This window comes from Grus americana, chromosome 12 (genome assembly GCF_028858705.1).
Source record: "Grus americana isolate bGruAme1 chromosome 12, bGruAme1.mat, whole genome shotgun sequence".
Classification (NCBI taxonomy): Eukaryota; Metazoa; Chordata; class Aves; order Gruiformes; family Gruidae; genus Grus; species Grus americana.
This window is the reverse complement of record NC_072863.1, coordinates 14,965,395-14,986,844: the sequence shown is the minus strand read 5'-3', so window position 1 is coordinate 14,986,844 and position 21,450 is coordinate 14,965,395.

Here is a 21,450-nt window from a genome sequence, read left to right as displayed (position 1 = left end):
GTTTCTCCACAGAACTAAGAATGCTTTGGGTTTTATGGCCATTTCATTTTCACAGGTATAAAAGGTGGTTTTGGTCCAGTGTTAGTGCTTGTTCATGCTTTAGGCATGCCAGGATTATGGACATGTAGTGGAGGAGAAAGTGTGAATTTTGGAAAAAGAGAAAGGTATATTCTTAGTGCGGTGGCTTCCTGAAAGGGTGAGTTGTTGCCTGTCCCAACAGGCAGAGAGGGGTTGAAGTTATTAATGTCACAAAAGGTAGGAAGAGGGGAGTTGTTGCCTCGGTTCAAAGGACAGTGTGACAATATATATCTTAAACACCATGAATGGCACACAGTAGAGAAAGAGAGAGAAACATCTGTCCTGGAAGACCGTAGCTCCCATTAATTTTTATTTTTTTTTTAAATTATTTTCATCTGCCCGTGCACAATCATTTGTACCAAAGCTTCAGTATAATAGTTGTCTCATTTGCATGTGGAGAGGCATGGAGCTGGATTCTTGCACACAAATATGTGCCAGGAGATGACGCTGGTTACAAGTAACAGTGAACTGAAGATTGCGACCAGAAAATATAGAGCTCTGTTTTGAAAAGATGACTCAGAGTGTAGGGATGGAAGAACGGTGGTGCGTAACAGCAGTTATAGGCACTGGATTCTGTTCTCTTCCAGTGACAACCCCGCACATATCTGCACGCTGAAGGTACATGTCTGCTTAGGAAAGAGTTGCCTGATTAATAACTTTTTTGTCTTTCCTGGCTGCCTGGTGAATGGCTCCTCACCTGCATCGCTCTCCGAAATTCTGTGAGGGAGGTTTGGCAGTCAGCACAGCTTTAGTTTTATCATTTCGCTTCTCTGGTGAATCTCTTGGTGTCTGCTAGCTTCCTGATTATCCTTTCAGGCTCAAGAAGAAAGCGATCTCCTCCTAAGCTTCTGTTTTCACATTCTGAATGGCAGCTACCTCCTCTCAGCCTCTTGATGCTCCTCCTCAGGGCCCGAAGCTGGGCACCAGCTTGAGCACTAAGCTGCATGTCCTGCAGCTCCCCGGCCGACGGTTGCAGCGGTGGTTCGCACTACGTGTTTGTTAGCGCAGAGGCAGTCGCCTCCCTGGTAATGGCCTTTTGTACGTGCTGACCTCTGAACCAGAAACAAGACTCAAACCTCAGGAGCAGCCAGTGATTAATCAAATCAGGGATCAACTGAGACTCAACCCTTAGATCCCCAGCTGAGGTTGTGTCCGTGGCTGATTAAAAGAGGAAAATATATTTAGCTATTTACAGCTGTATCTCCCTCTGACTGAGGACAAGGCACCATGGATAAACATATTTATGTTTGTTAGATGTGCAAATTGTGGTTCCTTTGAAAACCTCACAGTTTATCGTAAAGCCTCAGAAAGCTCATGGCTGTTTATTGACGCTAGAGGACTTCCTGAGACTATGCCGTGGAAGTCGCCGCTCGAGTATTTGACATCGGCTAGCATGTCCACAAGGGAAAAAAGCCCAGACATCGCCATCTGCACATGAAAGACTAAAGGTGGCTTTAAGCAGTCCTCTGTAGGAGATAATTTTCTCCCTCCAATTAGGTTACACTTTCTAGATGCCGCCCTTTAGAAGCCTACAGTGTTCCCGAGCCCAGCTCTGCAGTTAGTCAGTGGTGAACAGAACATATGAACTTTATATTGCTAATATATTTCACAGTGCTGTGTGATATTAGCAAACTCCAAATAGCTGTCAGGACCTCAAGGTATTCTGGAACATCCTTTGATGCTACAAAGTAATGCATTTTCCATATTATTCCTTTGAACACATTGTATATGCAAAGTCTAGCACTTCTTATAGGAGAGGTGGAATTATCATACAATAAGATATTTTTTCCTCTAGTTCTTTCATGGCTCATAACATATAAAATTTCTTCTTAAAATCCAGGCTAGGAACTCAAACCTAATTTATACAGTATTGAAAACATTACAGGGCATAAATCAGTTCAATTTTTAAAGTTCCTGTATGATATTTTCAGAGCAGCCAAATTCCTTCATTCGCCTGGCCTCCTTCCAAAATTCTGCCAGCGCTCATGGAAATCTAAATAACTTTGGAGAAAAAGCAGGTTTTCTGTGGAAGCTCAGATTACCCTGTCACCCTTCCTCCACTGCAGACAGGCCTCTGATAAACATGGAGAATAGGGACAGGGAAATTACTTCATTACTTCATGTCCTTTTCAATTACAAACATTGAGGAGCCTGAGCCTCCTGCCAGCTCACGCCCCAGACCCTTGCAAATTTGTGGCTTTCAAAAGCCAACAGTTGCATTTCCTTTGCCAGCAGGGATAAGCGATAGAAAGCGAGCAGGGGAGCTCGCTTGAATTTTATTTCTGAGTGTTATTAAAAAAGTTTCAAATCACAGCTCTGTTTATTTAAAGTATGACTCCAGCTGAAATGTAAGTCTGTGAACTAGAGAAGTGATCAAAACAGGGCTGCGCCTTTCTTTTTTTTCTGAGAATTAATCACTTAGTGGTGGTGTGTTACTGTAGTTTTTCTGTGATCACTTAACCTGGAAGCGGTACTTCCAGATAGCTTCGTAATATTCTCCTGCTGGCATCTTCAGATCTACTATTTGTATCGTTCAGCTGTTTGCAAAGCACGAGGTTAATGCATTGTTTTTCTACCAGCTTTGCTTTGTGTTTTGATTTACACCTAAAGAAATGAGTGTGATTTCTTTGATGTAATTTTTCCATTATTGATGAACTAATATTGCAAAAAAAAAAAAAAGACTGTTTAAGATCTTACTCTGAAACCTCATTATTTCTATTAAAAAAAAAAAAGTAAAACCCAATTTCAGAACATTGTGTTACAGAGGGGGAAAAACCGTGGCAGGAGTGAATCTGATTTTCTACTTTGAGCGTAAATCTTACAGGCTCAGCTTCGGCTCAGTGTTTAGGTCTGTGTTAAAAGGCACTGAAATAGAAGCCCATGTATGGGCTAACCATAGGTGTCTGTATATCGCTCCGGGGAAGTTTTGCTGAAAGGCAGTTGCAGGGATTATTCTGCTCTTCTTTCCCCCCCCCTAGTGATTCTGCAGTGTGGGCTCAGGTGACTTGGTACCTCGGTCTGGTCAGACGTCTGCCCTGCAGTGGCGTATATCCTGATCACTTTTGGGATCAGGAGGGAGGGAAGGGAGAAGAGGGCAAGGAAGAAGGTTGGGGGGTTCTTCAGTGCCTCACAATTCGGGTTTTGCTTTGATATAAATAAAAAATTCAGACATACTTGTGAAATGAATCTGTAGTGGGTGTAGGTAGAGCAAAGAGCTGAGCACATAGAAATCAAGAGGCCATCCAGAAGTTCTCACTACAGCCTTTCTCAGGTTTTACTTATTTCTTACTTACACATTACTTGAACACTTCTCTTTAAGTCGGTGGGAATTTTTGTAAGTGAAGTTAAAGTGTGGGGAGTTGTTAGTTAGAAGGCGTGCAGCATCTTTTTCATGCTATCAAAGCTTCATCCCTTGGCTAGAACTCTCCTGGATTCACGCAGCGTATGCGGGGGTATGTATATGCATATGTGGTATGGTGCTTGCTTCTTGATACTCCCTGCTACCTCTTGGGCCATAAATATTGCGTAAACCACAACGGAGGCATGTCTGCTGCTGGTATCAGCCCAAATGTGGAAGTACATAAACCAAAAAAATACTAAGGAGAAGTTCACCAGACTTGGAAACTCCCCGCTGGCCAGGTCTGGGCTTTGGGAGCTGGCTGGAATGAATGATCTGTACCTGAAATAATTTCGTGTGCTCACTGACTCCCTAAGACATGACACCGAAATTATTTTTTTTTGCACAATGCTAAAGTCATAGTGATGTAGATACTTTTTAGTTAATGGAAATTTTGGATGCACTATAAGCAATTTTTTCCCTTTAAGAAGGAAAACTGCAGGTGGACCCTCATTCTATTTGCTGAAGTATAGTAAGGAAAGGCATGTTGCCCCAAGAATGCCTATTGCTGTGACAAATCACAAGAAGTGGAGAAAGACTTAGTGCCTGCTAAATTTAGCCTGTGCAAATCCAGTACATTCCAAGTCCATGGAGTGAAATACTGTTTGGAGTAAAATATGATTGAAACATTTCTGGGAATATAACTCCACTGGCTAGTTTACCACCTGGACTTAGTTTTCATATTGTAGGAGAGGAATTAAATTTTTATTATTTTTAAATTATAGCCCCCCTCCCCCCAATATCAGTTCTCTTGTCTTCCCACTGAAGCAAGCACTGTTAAGCTGCTATAACTTTAAGAGCATGAAAGCAAATGTTGTAAAGAGGTCACTGTAAAGGTCACGCAGCAGGTTTGATGTGTCAGTGGATAAATGATGGGATCACATCTGGAACAGTTTGGTGAATAAATAAAATGTGAAAGCTCATATATCACTGCCCACCTTCCAATCTGTAAGGGAAAGAGAAAATAAATTCTCTAATAACCTTGTAAAGCACATAAAAGATATTGAATAAACTCTTGAAATTTTGTGACTAAAACTGTCCGTATTAAATAATGATTTTAAGAGTGGCAAAAAGCTTGAAATATAGTATGAGTCTTCCTTGTAAAATGTTGTTTTATTTTATGGTTTATTTATTAGACTATACTTGGATAGCTTTGAAATATATAATTTTGAGTTTAACTATGTGTTATTGAAACACTCTTCCTTTAGATATGTCCCCCAGAGGTATTTTATATTTACACTTAGGGAAAAGAATTTTCAATTTTTATTACACAGTGCCGTATTATTGCTTATACTGCCACTATATTCTGCCTTCTGCAAGTAACATTAATATATGCATATTTTACTACCATTACCTTCAAAAGGCCTTAGAAAACCCATAGGTCTAAAATGATTTCTCTAAGTTGGTCATTACTGACTACTGAATTAAGATACAACAGAGTGTATATTGTTTTACTGGGCCATTAATAATAAGCCCCTGTGAATTGTAAGACAGCAAGCTACAAACTGAGTAATTTCAGTCACCCAAGAAATGTACAGTATTAATAAAAGGCTCACAGAAACCTGTTCTGGAGCATGAATGCCTTTGGTGTCTGATGCGGGACCAAAGGCAGAGGGTGAGTTTTGATCTCTGGACTCCTGCAAGCATCTCCTTGGGACGTGAGCAGCAGGGGCTCGTGTGGCTGCGCAGGCAAAGTGTCACACTCGTGCAGAAAAATAATACATGTAGATGTATGTACGTATGATGTATGGTCACTGCCAATGGCTACAGAAGAAAGCTTTGCTGCTTATTTTCCTCCCTTGTCGCAGCCCATTGCGATGCCACAGCCGTGCTCTGAGGCACGCGGATAGCCACGCACACCCACGCTCCCCTGAAGTCACCAGGGCTCTGGGCAGGCATCGGGTACACCCAAGCACAGGCTGCGCTGTGGGAATGGCAGACAAATTAGTCACGTCACTGCCACCGTTTTGCTGGGAAGGAAGAGCCAAAACCAGTGCCTAATGCAGTCACGGAGAAAGTGTCTCATCGGCTTCAGCCACAGCTGGTTAGGAGCAACGGGGTGAATGCTGCTGGTGGTGGGCGTGGATGTAGGAAAGTGTGGGGTGGATGGCTGGAGATCGGAGGTACGGTCTGTAGGCTGTGGGTGCTGGGATAGTTCATGAAGAAACCTGAAACGTCATAAACTAATGCTTGTTTGGTTTCTACCTTTCATTCATGCAGTGCAAGGCAGTTACCATCTGAGGTAGATGGTGGATCAAGAACTAAAAAATTACCATAGGCAAAGTCTAAGTGGGTTATAACCACAAATACAGCTTTTATGCTGGAAGACCATGTTACCCATGACCTTTAACCTGACTATAACCTTTAACCTGAACTGTGGCAGCACTTAGAAATTGCAGATCACATTGTAACATTGCTAGACATCACTGAAACTGATGCCAGGAAGCAAATCAATGACTTACAAGAACACTTCCCCAAATACGATCTTGTTGCAGATAAGTCAATCCTGCAATTTCTCTAATTCATTTATTAAGCTCCACCTTACAGTGGGTTTGGTTTCTTGTCCCTGTCGGACAGCTGTTCTAAATATCTTATGCCTTTGATGAGCTGAAACCTCTTCAAATATCCAGCTCATACTTCATAGCCAACTTAGCTCTGTTAAACTTTTGGCAAATGTATGGTCCTGTGGTCTTTGAAGACAACCATATTTAATACAGCTCTGTGCAGCTCTTTTTCCTCAGAGGAAAGGTAATTTAACTTACAGAGAGAATCTTGTACTTTAGCACTGATTTCCGATTCCCTGAGCAGATCAGGCAGTGTCTCTGTCCTGCCACGGGAACTCGGAGCTGTGGGTTTTTCTCTTTCTCGGCTTCTAGTTGCTCTGAGGATGAACAGCAGCATGGAGTGACGGGGCTGGAACAGAACGTGACATCTGTTCTAAGGCAATAAAAGTTGTAAAGGCAACAATTTCTTCAGCAGAGATGTGTGATGAAGTGCTGTATTGAGATAGTCTTGGCCAGTAGCAGTGGCCAGTGAGTTTCTTTGCAGAAATGAAACTTCCATTTTACTCAATTTTATTCAGCTTAATTTTTTCTTTTTGCAAGCTGAATTCTATTGATCTAGACCTGGGTGTATCTGAGGGTCTGCATAATAAATCAATGGTTTTCTTTTCCTTTTATCTTAAACTTCCTCTTCAGAGTCCCTTTTTATTGTATTGCCTCTTCTGAGCCCACTGTCACTGCGGCCATCAATAAACCTTCATGAATTTACCTGTTGAGAGGAGGAATGGGAGAACCTTACATTGCAGCTAAAAGATTAAATGCTGCTGGTGAACCTTGGACAATTTTCTGCCACTAATCTTTTGGTCTGGCTAATATAGCTACTACCCAAACCTTTCAGTGATGGAAATCATATCTAGATCTGGTAAGCAGAGCAGTAAGAGGACTGGGTGATAAATAGATTAGGAAGAACTATTTTTGACCATGTATTTGGCAACTTTTTGAGGATACATGGGATTTATAGATGTCACCTCTAAAACCTATGTTAAGAGAATAGTATGACTGTAAAGCAGCAGAATTATATTCGACCACTTACTCTCCAAATTTCTTATATCTATACATAATAATAGGATGTTATGTAGGAAACTTGCATGTGAATAATTACAGAGATAATCTTCCTATGCTGAGTTTAATGTCCATCACTTGAATCTCCAGTCTTCTTGTTTCTTTATCCACCTCAGACTTCGGATGGATATGGATTTGTAGGCCACATATAGTTAGTTGTATCTGTGAGGCCATTTATATAAGACTGTACAGTAATGTATGTACAATAGCAAGCAAAATTAAACTTGTCCAAGGAAATATAATAGTAGAAAGCATAATTTTTGCTTGCTTTTTTCTGGTAAACTAAAGTTTTTAGTATTGTTAACTTTATGAGCAGAATTTTTCTTGCAAAGAAAACTGTATCTCTTCCCATCAGAGCTCAGTCTAAGGCAGACCCATCACAGAACTCTGCCTGAAAGTGGGGAATCTGCACCCATAATGGTCATGGGAGACAGTCCATGAGGAGTAATGACTTATGCAACCACTGAGAAAGCATCTGAGGATGGGTGGCTATCAGAAGCTTAGTTTTTGTTACTAGCTGATGATTTTGTTACCAGCTACTGCAGAGATCCAACTTTGGTGCTTCTGGAGAGCCAAGACTGCAAATCTTGCTCCCAAGTCCGCCCAGGCAAACCCTTTAAGGTTTCATTCTACCTCATCTCGCAGCTGTGGGGGAGACATAACCTAGCCTTAAGTCAAGTGTTCAAAGTCCATAAATTAACCCTTCCAAGTCTGCACTGAATTATTATTATTATTATTATTATTATTATTATGCACACAGTCTTGTCGGTAGTCAATGGTGAAGCTGGAAGGAAACCCAAGAGCCCTAATTTCATGGCTGTGTTTCTGACCATGTCTTTCTATCCCAGCATGGGTCAGTGTCTCTCAGATTTTGGTGGTGGCTAAGCACATAAATATCACAGCTGATCTGGCCCTAATCCTGCAGTTCTTTGACCCACTGATACCCTCACTGAGAACAACCACTGTACTTTTGGAGCCAGTTACTAGTTTCCTGTGGCATGTCTTCAACTTCCCCGTACTTTTCTGAGAAGTTTTAATCTTGAGGGAATGTCTGGGTTTAGAGACATGCACAGCAGAACAACTGTGCTGTGAGGAATATGGTTCTAATCAGAGTGAAACAATGCTTCTGCTAATTACGTTGTATGCTGTGTGATAGATGAGATCCTATGCTGTTTCCTCTTTCAGACTATGCAACATCTTGTAGTTTCTATTCCCTGCCAGAAGCCATCAAATCTTTTTGAAATTCAGTTGAACATCTACCCTTGCAAACAAAGAAGAGGTTAACAGAAGATAGTGTAGGCTGAAGGAAAATTATGAGATTGAGGGAGGAAATACGAATCTTTCAGAATTATAAAGATCATGGTGAATAAACTCATAAAATAGGAGCTGATGCCATTTTGTTAGAAGATCCAATCATTTTCATTTTGAAACCTTTTAGCACATTTACAAACTGTGGTCAGCTAAACATGCTGCTGAATCAATACCTGAAACACTTTTTAACTTTTCCAACTTGGTTCTTGCATCTGGCTTTTCTGGGGGAGGGGGCCAGTCTTTGAAAATTTACTGTAACATAACATATATGAGGTGAGATGTGATGCATGGCTGAGGGGAGGATCAGACCAATAATCCATTGTAGGGCTACATTATGGTTCTACAGTCCACCATCCATCTATGTCAGGTGGGTATGCTTTAAATGGGAAGTGGTAGCCATTGGAACATGTAAGATTAATAGGTGATGTGTGTGTTAATCACAGGATCATAGATGTTGGGTTTGGAATTGTCTTTATAGATTGTGAGTCAAACCACCAGGATCTCTTGCGGTTTATCCCAGGTATTTTCCCTCTGAGAGTGCTAGCTGGCGTCGGCTGGAATGTGTCTGTTGATAAAGCTTGTGCTGCTTCTCTCTTCAGATTGCTACGCTGTTGAATTACTGTTCCTGTTGGAAAGTTTTTTCTTGTTATCTAATCTAAACTTGCCCTTCTTTAATTTAAAGCCATTACCTCTTGTAGTACATTGCACTTGGCCAACCTTAAATAAGTCTTTCTTCTCCTTTACATTATTTCCTCTCAAGTATTAATTACCTCCAACACTTCTCTTTATTTCTCTAAGCTATTTAGGTTAACTTCCCTTAACCTTTCTTCGAACCCTCCTCTCAAAGGTTACCGTTAGCTGACATATTGTCTTGAAAATGTTAACTCTTGCTAAAAGCACTTATAGAGCACACTTCCTACCGAGCGTGCAGCCAGATAAATATGTGGTGACCTTTTTTCTAGGAGCTCTCATGGACATAACATGGTCATGTAGGTGATTCTTAACTAGTGACTCTCCCAGCAACGTACTTGGTGCTCACTGTTTTTATTTATATAGATAGAAATCAGGGTTAACTTAAGAGTAAAGGAACTGACCTGAAAAGTACCCAATACAATTGCTCAAAACCTAAAGTGAAAAACTGAGAGAGGGTGTATGGCCTGGTGATAAAACCTCAATTGTGACCTTCTAGAGGATAAATTCTGTCCATTAATGCCTCAAGATTACTGAGGAAGCCTGGCACAGCACAGAGGGTTCAGTGCTTCTCTTTTGGTGGGTCTGAGAGACTTGCAGTCTTCGTTGGCTCTGAGAGCTGAGGGCTGAAACCCTGTCTGTGGTCGGGACACTTCAAAGTCAGTTTGGTGGAAACTCAATTGCAGAACTGGGGTTTGCAACCGATGTGAGCTTGTGGACCCCAAAACATAACTGCTTGTAGTCACTAGTCGGGAAGTGAGGCCCAGAAACCCCTTCACCTCTGTCCTGTCCTTGGTAGGATTGTTCCTACCAAGAAATGCCTACTTCCAGAAACCTACAGAGGAAGGTGTCTGTGCCCCCCTGGGCACATAGGCTAATTTTCCATCTTGTAATACAGGGTGCTTTTGGAGGAAGTGCCATCAGGGTATTTCTGCTCATTTACTTTGGAACTGGTCAGAATCTGGTCCTTAATGAAGAATCATTATGTCAGGAGGAAAAAGGTTTGCTGTAATAGTCTGAGCAAGGCACACGCAGATAGGAGAAATTGTTATCCCTTTAACAATCTAGCCATTAAACTCCACACGGGAACATCTGTTTCCTTCATATTCTTTGCACAGGATGGGAGTTTTGCTCTCAAAGACAAGGAGCTTTGCTATCACATTGTATATTTTATTCTGTTCCCCTCTTTCACTTTTTTCCAGAGGAGGTTGGAGGTGTTACTTGATACCTGTCAGAAAAGAGCCCATCTCTTACAACATAGGCTTCTTGTGTCGCCTTTGAGACCCTCCAGTGTTGCTTGTATCAGCAGGGAATTAAAACATTCAAACTGATGCAGACAAGATGAGAAAAGTCTGAGATTCTGGCAGAATGGTTTTTGTTCACAGTTGTTCCTAGGCCAACAAAATTTGAGGACCCCTGTATTGAGGGGAGAGTAGAATTTGTGAGAAGCCACCTCCATCTCACACATGTATCCAGTTTGCTGGCTGACAAAAGCCGCATACCCAGCATGCCCAGTTTCTCCTGTGCCTGACAAGAAGCTCCTCAGGATCTTGTTTTAGAAGCATATGAATGCTGGTAAAACTGAGGTTTGCTGAATTCTTGCCCAGAGCTTTTCTGACTCATCATCTGGTATATTCACATGTAACTCATTTTCCCAGCAAATCTTTACTCCAGACCTCAAAGAGGATACAGGAATGAATGAAGAGTTGCTGTTTCTTTTCTAAAAGTTTCTGTGGAAACAGATTCTTTCTTATTTCTGTAGTCCTGATTGCATTCTCAAGCCTGGTGCTGCTCTTTGTGCTGTTTTAAATCCAGTACTTGAAAATGTTCCAGAATAAAGGGAAATCCTTGGAGTCGTCATGCAGCTGAAACAATTAGGTGACAGGTGATAATTTGGTGTAAAAAGGCAAATGAAGGTGTATTTATGAATGTGCCATTCTCTCAGGCAAGTGAGAAAAGCACCCTTTTTATTTTTTTAAAAACTGTTTTGTGTGTCACATAATAAAAGAACAATATAAGGCAAATTCTGACCTTCAGGTCACTTTGCATGAAATGTTTTAACCTTGCAAGAATGCTTACTTTTTCTGATAGAAGCCAACTGCCATTATCTTCCAATCAGAGATGAAGCGTGGAGAAGCTCTGCGATTGCCCAGGGCCTGGCTGGCTTTAGTGATGGTGTTTTCAGCTACCAGTTGTGAGCCTTGATCTCCTGGTCTCTGGTGTTTCCTCCTTCCAAGGTGTGTTATTCTCTGCAGCTATGAACCAGTGATCTCTGCTGGGGTACTGTAATTTCTGGAAGGAATTCCCTAAACAGAAGTTTCAATACTAATTTTAAATCCTAAAGCTGAAAATATCTTATATATTGGTGCTACTTGAGCACTGAACACTTTGTTGTGCAGAAATAGCATGATGGAGTAAGGACATACTAATGAATATGGAAAAATCCTTTATTTCACCAAGCTGGGCAGAAGGTTGAGGAGTGAATTCTTTACATCTAATAAATTAAGGTGACTCTCCCTCACCTTGGAGGAGATACAAGAACCTTCTGCAGAACTAGTATTCCCAGAACGTGTTGAGTGGTCGTGATGGGCGCATCTAGCTGTTTGTCTGGGCACTTGAGCCTCCACAGCAATATGGGTATGAAAGGAGCACGCATTTGAAGTACAACTCTCTTTCCTGCTCACTGGATTGCTCTCTGCAGAGGGGTAACTGGTGGAGATGTGATGATCCTACTGTTACCACTCGCAGTCGATGCCCACGCAGCAGAAGCTGCTTGGTAAAGGAACCTCCTTTGAAACATTCCCAGAACTCCAGATTTTGCAAACCTCCTGATGTCTGCCAACACACACGCACTTTTCGTCCCACAGAAGCCAGAAATCACAGAATCATGCAGAGACATCTCCAGAGGATCATCTTTGGCATTAAATGGGGAATGATTGTTCATACAGAATGTGAGAATGGGAAAAACAAATGTGGCACCCTCTTGAATAGGTTGATTTACAGTAGCAGAAGGGTTGGGAAGTACAAAGCTGTCTTCCGGGACCAGGTAATCTCATGTTTTACTTGCTTGTAAATAAGTGAGTTTTAGATAAATGCACCCATCTAGCTGAGTGCATGTTTCATTACTGGGAGGATTAAGCTAGTTTAAAAGATTTAGGAGACTACTGCGCCAAGTTCATGTTTTTTAAGAGTGAGGACTGCCAAGCCCAGTGGGTGTAAGAGCTACTTTGGAAGCATTTTATGAACTATTCCTGATGCATATCTTCAAAATATTTAAAGCAACACGTGTCATAGACCATTCTCTCTTTACCCTCTCTTCATGCCAAGTAATGGTGCCACGTGATTTCTACAACTGAAATAACTCTTGGAATACAACATCCTGCAGCTTGGTGTGCAGTATACATTGGCAGGACTTCTTTTTTCCCTTTTTCCCCCCCTAGGATTACTACATATTGAGTATGAGTGCTAATAAACTGCTTGGGAGCCACTATTATCGTGTTAATCTGGATTTGGCATTGCAAGGATGTTAAAGCTGTTCCATTATCAGCCTTGTGAATATAAAATGCCATGGACTTTTAAATATTTACATTACTGTGAGCTACAGGCCCAAAGGTATGAGGGGGCTGTATTCAGGCCTCCCATGATGGACTCTCGGGCGTAAAGAGGGATTTAGCTTCCTGACTATGCAGGATTATCACATTCTATCTCCCTATATAATGAACAGAGACTAAGTGATTGTGTTGGCTAAGTGAGGTGCTTATAGCAAACGATAATTTTTTTCCACTGATCTTAGAGGGAAGTGGGGTCTGAACAATAGGTTAAGCCCTTCTTGTTATTCTGAGTGCAGCTGCCTGAACAGCTTCTCACTTGGCATCTCGGAGTACGGGTCTGTACCAAGGTCAGGCTGTGGAGAGCTTCAGCTCGGAGTCCTGTGAGTCCAGTCTCGGGGCTTCTTTACCTGTTTCTCATCCAAAAGGTGCTTAATGTAAAGGAAAGCCATTACTGGGACAGGTGTTCATACAAACACCATGATGTTCTTTTAGGGCATGTCTAGCCATTTTAGTAAAGAATTATTTTCATCGCTCTCTGTACCTGATGGCTGCAGGCTGGGGGTAGCTGGCACAGCACGACATCTCTTCCCTGTGCTGTGCAGAACCTCCATCTCCACAGAACACACTGCAGGCCATGTGAGCGGTAATATGTAAATCATCATTAGCAGATGTTTATTGTTTCTTTTCAGAAAATCAGATTTGACTAATCAGCCTAAGTGAAACATATGCTGAAATTAATTAAAGTTTGTTTTAAAATAATTTGCATGCTTATTGCTTTTAACTGATTGTAATTGGGGCTTTTGAATACTTTTTAACAAACAGAGTCACCTAGGTTGAGCTTTTCAAAGCACTGATTGGCACGTTGCCATACATCTTCCACTAATATTTTGCTGGCTAAATGACCTGTATTGCACTGAGTTCCCAATCCCACTGTATCACAGAAAAAAGAAAGAACATGTCATTGTTTCCTATTATGCCATAGTGGTTTTGTAATGAGTACAATTGCTGAGATATGTGTTCCATGATGAAAGATGTGATGATTACAGATTAACTGAAGACAGCAGAGCTTTTATGAATAATACACAGAGTTGACAGCATGCTTAAGCATGTGTGTGTGGTGGGAGGTCTCATTATGTTGGCAAGACTGCTTACCTGCAAACATAACTTCCAGCCACCTCTAGCATTCCCCCTGGACAACAAGGAGTATGTCAAGACTATCACAGAAGCCCATGGCTCAGAGTTGCCCTACAGGTAAGCTCCCTGACCAGCCGTGCTGCGGAGATGTTGTCTGACACTCTGATTTGAGCCTGGAGGGAGCCAGTTGGCTCTGCAGGTAGGGACATTTAGGGTGGGAAGGGACTGGCATGGTCTCAAGTTCTGCCCCAACAGGCAGCATGGCTCAACTGGCTCAACCCACTTCTCTCTGGGAATCCAGAACAACAGCCAAAGGCAGCAGAAACCTTGCCAGAGCATACTGGTGTCTTGCTCGCATTCCCAGCCAAGGCGCCTGGGTTCTATGTCTAGCACTGCTGTTGATGTATTGCTTAACACTGGGCAACTCACTTCTGTTTTGCTCTCCACTCTTTCTCAGCTGAAATTTTTTGGGTCCAAGAACTGTCTCTTTGATAACAGCTTGCACAATGGGGCTCTGAACAGGACATGCTTTTAACTCTGGGCATCTCACTGGGAGCCAATGAACTGTGTGCTCCAGGCTTTACGTGGGCTTCTTAATGGTCTCCAGGTGGAAATGAAGGTGTGGGTTATGACCTATAACTTCCTAATTAGCCTAGGGCTGGCCTAGCCATGGTACTGCCTTTCTCTTCATTGTGGCCTGCCATGGTAGGCAGAAATGTGCTCCTTTATGGAAATACCAAGATAACCAGCAGTGTGCAGCTAGTCTTCAGGAAGTAGTCCCTTTTCCCCTACCTCCACTTCTTTGGTTTGAAGTTATCTGAATTTGGTGACTGTTGAGAATGGCCCCAGGAAAAGATGTGTTAGAGTGAATCTAGAGTGTCCAGGGGGCAAAAGGCTGTCTAGTCAGCCAGCTGAGCTCCAGTGAAAGACCCTTCAGTAAGGTAGAAGTTCAATTTAATTGCAGTCCAATGTAATTGTATTTAGTCTCATACATCCAACAATCCTGATGTGGAAAATCTGAGCAGTCCTGAGGCTTGGGCTCCTTGGATGCTGAGTGGGCCCTTTGGTGGAGCTGTGTATCATCGTCATCCTGCCACTGATAAATACTGTTCATCCCAGCAGAGGATTTGTCTCACTAGCACTACTTAGTCTGCAGTGAAGCTTGCAGGGTTAGTGCAGGACTCGGTTTGTTCTTTTCATTCATTAGCTCGCTTAGATCTTCCTCAGACCACACTGAAGACAAGAGGCACTTATTAAGAGCAACAGTTTGTTTCAAGTGCTTTCTCATAAGTTTTCAAATCTTCCTGCTATAATATCACAGCATCACTGGCTCCTGTGATGGAGAATAACAGTGGTTCATTAGGCTCATAAATCCAAAAGGAAGAAAGACTCTCCTGGAGACATGAGTAGCTTTATAACAAACAGAGCAGCGGGAGAGCCTGCAAATTATCAGCCCAATGCTTTATAAGCATTTTATCATCAGTTGGGGGAAATTACAATAAAGAGCAATGAGTAAGTGAAACATAAACTATGGCATAAACATGCCCCATGTTCTCTGTCCACATTTCATGTAAAAGCTCATTTGAAGCCATGGCACTAGGGTGAGAATCCAGGACAGCTTCAGAAGCTCTTCCTCATCCAGAAATTTGCCCAGGCTGGAAATTACACGGAGTAAAATGTTATATGTACAAATTCCGCCAGAAGAGAGAAAATATATGCAACATTTAACAATATCTCCCTCTATTATTCCAATGCAAGTGCTGCATAACAATGAGCTTGATGATGTTTACACCCTATCCAACAGTTTTGCCACTACCACATTTTTAAGTGTGCAGCTTTGATTTATGACTAGTGATACTAAGATCCCAGCCTGTAAATTTTTACAGCAAGCAGACTTGAATTATGTGTTGAGTCTGCTGCACTGGATCAAAAATGCTCAAAATGCTCTCTGGGAAGATTTAAATGTATACGGTCTCTAAGCCATGGAAATATTGCTCTAATGTGCCTATGTGATTTTTAACAGATTGTGAGTTCAAATCCATTTATCAGCTGATGTCTAATGAGTTTGGCAGGCCCTCACTACATTAAGTATAAGAAAAACTATGAGCATAATGATGTAGACTGAGGAGAAATTAATGAACAAATAAGTGACCTTCACGTTTATGTGAGATAAAGATTTCATGCCAAATTTTGCATAATATACACTGGAAATAATGGGGTATTTATTAGATTTCTTCTCTCCCTTCTCCTCTTTACACAACACTTTTTTTGCATAGCAGACCTGTGTCATCCTTGGTATGTGACTGGGAAGAATGCAGCTAAACTGCAGTGGCTAAACCTTTTAATTCTACCTGGGGGAATCTGACTGAACAAAATAAAGGACTAACTCATGCAAGGCCTGCTTGAGGGTGGCAGCTCCGCTGGAGGTGAGCACACAGTTGCCACATGTACTGGGGTTCACCTTGGTGCCTCCACTGCCATCACTGCTTAGCACCTGTGGAAAATCAGCTTGTCTCTGTAACGTGCATCCCAGCATTCTGCCCTGAATCCCATTCATTTCATTGCACAGTGGTTCCTGACTAGTGACTGCTAGTGAGTGGCTCCAGTGCCTTTGAAGAGAGGAGGACTCTCCTTTGGCTGAGGAAATGTTGAGCTCAAGGATGCAGGTGAAGTTGGCTAGATCTGGGCTTTGTTTTTAGGGCTGCTTTAATGATAAGGATGGAAGAGCAGGGTAAGGCTCCAGAGGTCTCCTCATCCTCCTGCCCTCCCATCACTAGTTAAGCTCCACTGCTGACCGGTATTTAAAAGCCTCCTTCTCTATTTAAATGTCATACCCTGCATGGTAAGATCTTAGATGTTGCATCATCCCAGGCCAGGACCCTGACTGCATGGGCTGCTAGACAGCGATGAAGGTGGAAGACCTTGGTAGGGTCTTCTTGGTAGGCTACCTGGGTAGCCCTTTGCAGTCTCTACCCAGTGCTCTCTGCCCGTCCACTTGTGAAAAGCCCCTGTGCTCTCAGCTGGGTCCATCTCCACCTTCTGCATTCAGACTGGGCTCCTCAAGGGCCATTTCTGGGTGCCAGCAGCTCAGACGAGCAGGAGCTCTGTCTCCATCCACTCTTCACAACTGCAGATCCAGCCATGGACCTGTTTTTGTACAGGTTAGATCAATAGGTGCTGTGTCCACAGCTCATCGCATCTCCCATGGGAGCAGCTGGTGCTGAGAGTCTGTCCCAGCGCATCAACTGGAGACCAGCAAGCATGAAGGACAACCCACGCTTTTCCTTGCCCCAGCTCCACGTTTCCACAAAGGTGTCTGGTTGCTGCTGCCTGCCCACGTAAAGCCTGACAAACAGAAGACTTGCAACAATCTTGCTTGCAACAGTGAGATGGACTGGCAAGAAAAATAATAAGCTGTTTCTTGAGGCTGTGACACCGTACTTTCATTAAAAAGTAACCAATGCCGAGGATATTTCCACCAGAGGCAATGGGAGTTTTTGCTGAGGCAGTCCAACTTGGTGGGAAGGAGAGAATCGTAATCTGATCATTAAAAAGGGAACAGGGAAGAGGGGTAGTTTTCTGAAAGAAACTGATTGAGCCACATGGTAGGAAAAAAAAATCTTATTTACTTTTTTCCCCTCCCTTTTTTGTTTATATGAGAGCAGCAAAACCTGACTTCATTTTTCTGTTTGAGATGATCTGTGGCTTTGCTGTGTGTCCTGTTAACTCGGCAGGTATCACAAACTGTATTTCCAACTAATGAACTGAGTGAATAATTTATTTAATGTGTCAGACATGGCAGAAGGTACTGCAGCCAGTCACTGCTCATGAAGCTAATTGCTGCACTAAGAAAACAAATCTGTGCAAATCCTCATTTCAAAGTTATTTCCAAACATTAACTCAAAAGTTATTTCAATAACGAGGCCTCTTAAAAGAAGCATCACTTTTCACAGCACATTGCATAGCTCTGTTGACCCTCAAGCACTGTTCAGCTGGGTGAAGCACAGTTCAAACAAAACTTTACCCATAAAACTTGGGTAAGGGGGAGGCTGTTTAAAGTCTGTGATTAATTAGCAATTAGAAATACTGAAATGCAGTGAGAATGGAAAGAATTGGTTCTCTGCAGAGAGTTTTGAACCTCTGTTTGCTCAGAAGTGTTTATGCTGAGGTCGTGGGCACTGAGGAGGTCTGAAAGTCGGGTAGTCAAACAACCTAAGCAGGAGCATCTTTGTGGCTTAGATGAGCAATGGTTTAGAAACTCACCTAAGTATCTTTTTTTTTCATTGCAGTTGCCAAAAATTGAACACGCAGTTGGATTCACCGTTGAACCGAACTCTTCCCTCAGGCAGATGCCAGGCTGTGTGTTGATCGCGGAGCACTGTGTGTCTATCAGGGCAATGGTCAGGTTGCCTCTGTGAAGCCCGTGCTGCCCTGAGCCTCTGCAGATCCCTATTTTAAGGCATTTAAGTGGCGTTCTGGCTTTGTGCTAGTCTTCTGCAGAAGGTGAGTTTCCCCATCAGTAAGTGGGATTCGTGCTCTCTCTTGCCTGATGCAAATGAGGTAAGGAGCGTCATGGGATTTTTGAACCTCCTGTCAATGCAAACTCCCAGCCCCACCCCCACCAAGCAATGTGGTCTGGATGAGGAATAAGGTATATCACAGGCAGAATTCCCCCCTCCTCCTGTCCCGTTTTCTTGAGATCTTACACAGACCTCGACCTACTTAAAGTCACTCTTGGCTTATCTTGGAGAGATTGTAGGGGTGTTTCCAAAGTCATTCCTTAACCTCCTAACTTGCTGAAAGGAATACATGTTTAGGGAAGGGAAATTCTGAGGTAAATTAAGGTTCTCAGGAAACACTTAGGCAGCAAACAGCAGGTAACTGGAAAATGATGAGCTAGTATCCTGCTGCTGCTCACCATAGCTGATCCTGGGAAGCAACATGGAGAGATGAGGTTAGCTGCCACCCTTTGCTCTGTGGCCAAGGGATGTGTCAGCCTTGGTGTGAGCGAGTGAAACTCCATTAATTTCCATTTGCATTTGATTACACCAAGGTTGAAGTTGGTCCATGGTGTTTTATTGTATTCCTTTATTAGATTTTGTTTTATTTCTGCTTCCTATACCATAAAGCTGACCAGCTGAACCATACAGCATGTAGCAATTTACGGTAAACCTTCCTTGTTCAACTCAGTAATGGATGGAAACAATTCTGAAGTTAATGGTATTAGTGAGGAAATACAGTCATTCTTAACCAGTCTTGTAATGCCCTTTTGGAAAAATGATACTTAAGACTACTTTTATCATTCGATTTACAAGTCACAAATTTGTGCAAGAAACTTGACTTTAAGTCAGTCACACACCTTATAAACTGAGCAGGGCCGGTTCACAAATGGTTTTACAGCTTCATACACTTCCCTGGAGGAGCCATCTCCTTCCTGCTGGCCAGACACATTGCCTTGAAACGACTGCCAACTTTTTAAGAGTTCCTTTTTGGCTATATTCTTCTTTTCATAGCAGCATTCATGGCCCCAGCCCAGGTTCATAAGGAACAAAGTGTAAAATTAATCAATGGATTGATGCACTGTTTAGAATAAAAACAGCCCGGTTTTGGCTACATTTTCTGCCCCTTCAGCCAAAAGAGTGCATGTGTGTACATGAAATGTAATTTAGTTTTTCCTTTGCTGCCTGTTGATTTTCCTCTAATTCATTTTCCTTTTGCCACTTATTGAGTCCCCTCTTGTCTGGGCAGGCTTAACCCTGTCGTGCCTGGTCTATGCAGCACACAGCAACCCGAGGGACCCTGCAGGTGGGCCCTGGGATGGTTACAGGCTTCATTAGCTGCTGGAAGGGATACGGCCATATCCAGGAAAAGAACTGCGTGAGCTCAGCAAGCCACAAGTGAAGCCTTTGGTAGGTAAACTCTACCTGGAGTTTTAATGACTTGTAAAGCCCTGAGAAAACCTCTCACTTGATATTTATTGCCTTGAATGTCTTCCAAATGAACTTTATCTAAAACGTAGCTCAGCCTTTTTGGAAGTGTGTGCGCCATGGTCGAAACCGTTAACACACAAAGCTGTTCCTCCCCTCCATGGACAGAAACCACAACTCCTCAGACACAACGGGATGTAACTTGAGGCTCTGTGTTACAGAGCTTTAGTGCATAAACATGCACGTTCACACTTTAAAATAACACTAGTGATTATTAGTTAAACATCTTGAAGCAGAACGCAAGCCCATGTAGTGTCTGAAGCAAGAGGAGGGTTTAGGTGGGCCGTCAGATAATTGCATACATTTCACAGACTCCAATGAGCCCTCTTCAGACAGAGGAAAGTTAACAATAGCTGTGTTGGTAACCTTAATTTCAGAAGTAGCTGGTCTGGGGAAAAGTTAATCATATTGTAGGCACTGTCTACCGCCACTCAATCTCATTTCTATCACTCTCAAAGTCATGTATTTTTAAAAATACCAAAAGCAATTTAAAAATACATCTAACAGTAATCACTTCATTGGAAACAACACACTGCAATAACATAAAACAGCAGCCACTTTCCTGTGAAGATTTATGAGACAGACTAGTTTTCTCACGACTTATGTTATTCCTGCCTTATTGTTTTGTCAGCATTGGATATGGAAAGTGGATGATATGTGAACACTCTCCAGCACTAGAAAGCTTCAGAGTTTTGATTAGGTAACAAAATTGAAAAAGTGAGTTTGCTTGCCCTGTTCAATCTCTGTGATTTAAATTTGGGTATAACAAAGATGCCTAAGCAGTGAGCTGCCCGCTCCCGAGCCCACACGTGTGACTGTGGCTCTTGCAGATCCCATCCGGAGCCTGATTCTGAATTTCCCCTGCTGAGTGTGGAAATCCAAAGGGATTGTAAATGTCAGACACTGACTTTGCAGTATGATGAGAGGTTAAATGATAGCGATGGTCAACAAATGGAGACATGAAGATATTTCAGGAGATGTAAAATCACATTGAGACAGGCCTTGTGGTCACAGCAGTGTGGATGGCTCATGTCATGTCCAAGGGACCTGGCTGTCCCATGCTTGCTGTGGCTGACTGCTGCTGTCCCCTAGAAATAACAGTGTGAGATGATGATGATGATGATGGGCCAGAAATGAGGGACCTGGATAGAAAAAGATTTCTCAATAGCTAATGGGGAGAACTTACACCGGTGAAAGCCTGAGGAATTCAACCGAGGGTCAGTCACTTTGGAGGCAGAAGGTAACTGAGAGGCTCCTTGCTGGGACGCGTGCTGCCAGCTTTCAAAGCAAAACCAGAAAGCTGATTTTTCAGCAGTTGCATGCATGCTTTGGGTTCACTCCCCCACCTATCCCATTGAACCAGAATAAGCCTGCCCTGAATGTGGATACAACCCCTCTGTTAGATAGTCAGTACTCCCTGTTACAAACACACCTCTTGTAGCTTGCGCGTTCCTACACCAAACACCTGATACATCCTCGACAGTAATAGAAAGAAGCAAATGTTATCTATGGCTTTTAAATCTAGACCAGCCATAGAAGTGAAATTTTATTCATACATATATTATATATATCTATGTAGAGAGAGAGAATGTATAAATAATAAAATGGGGTTTTCTATATGCAGTTTACCACCCTGGGACATGTTACAAAGCACTTTTATTATAATCAAACAGGAACCG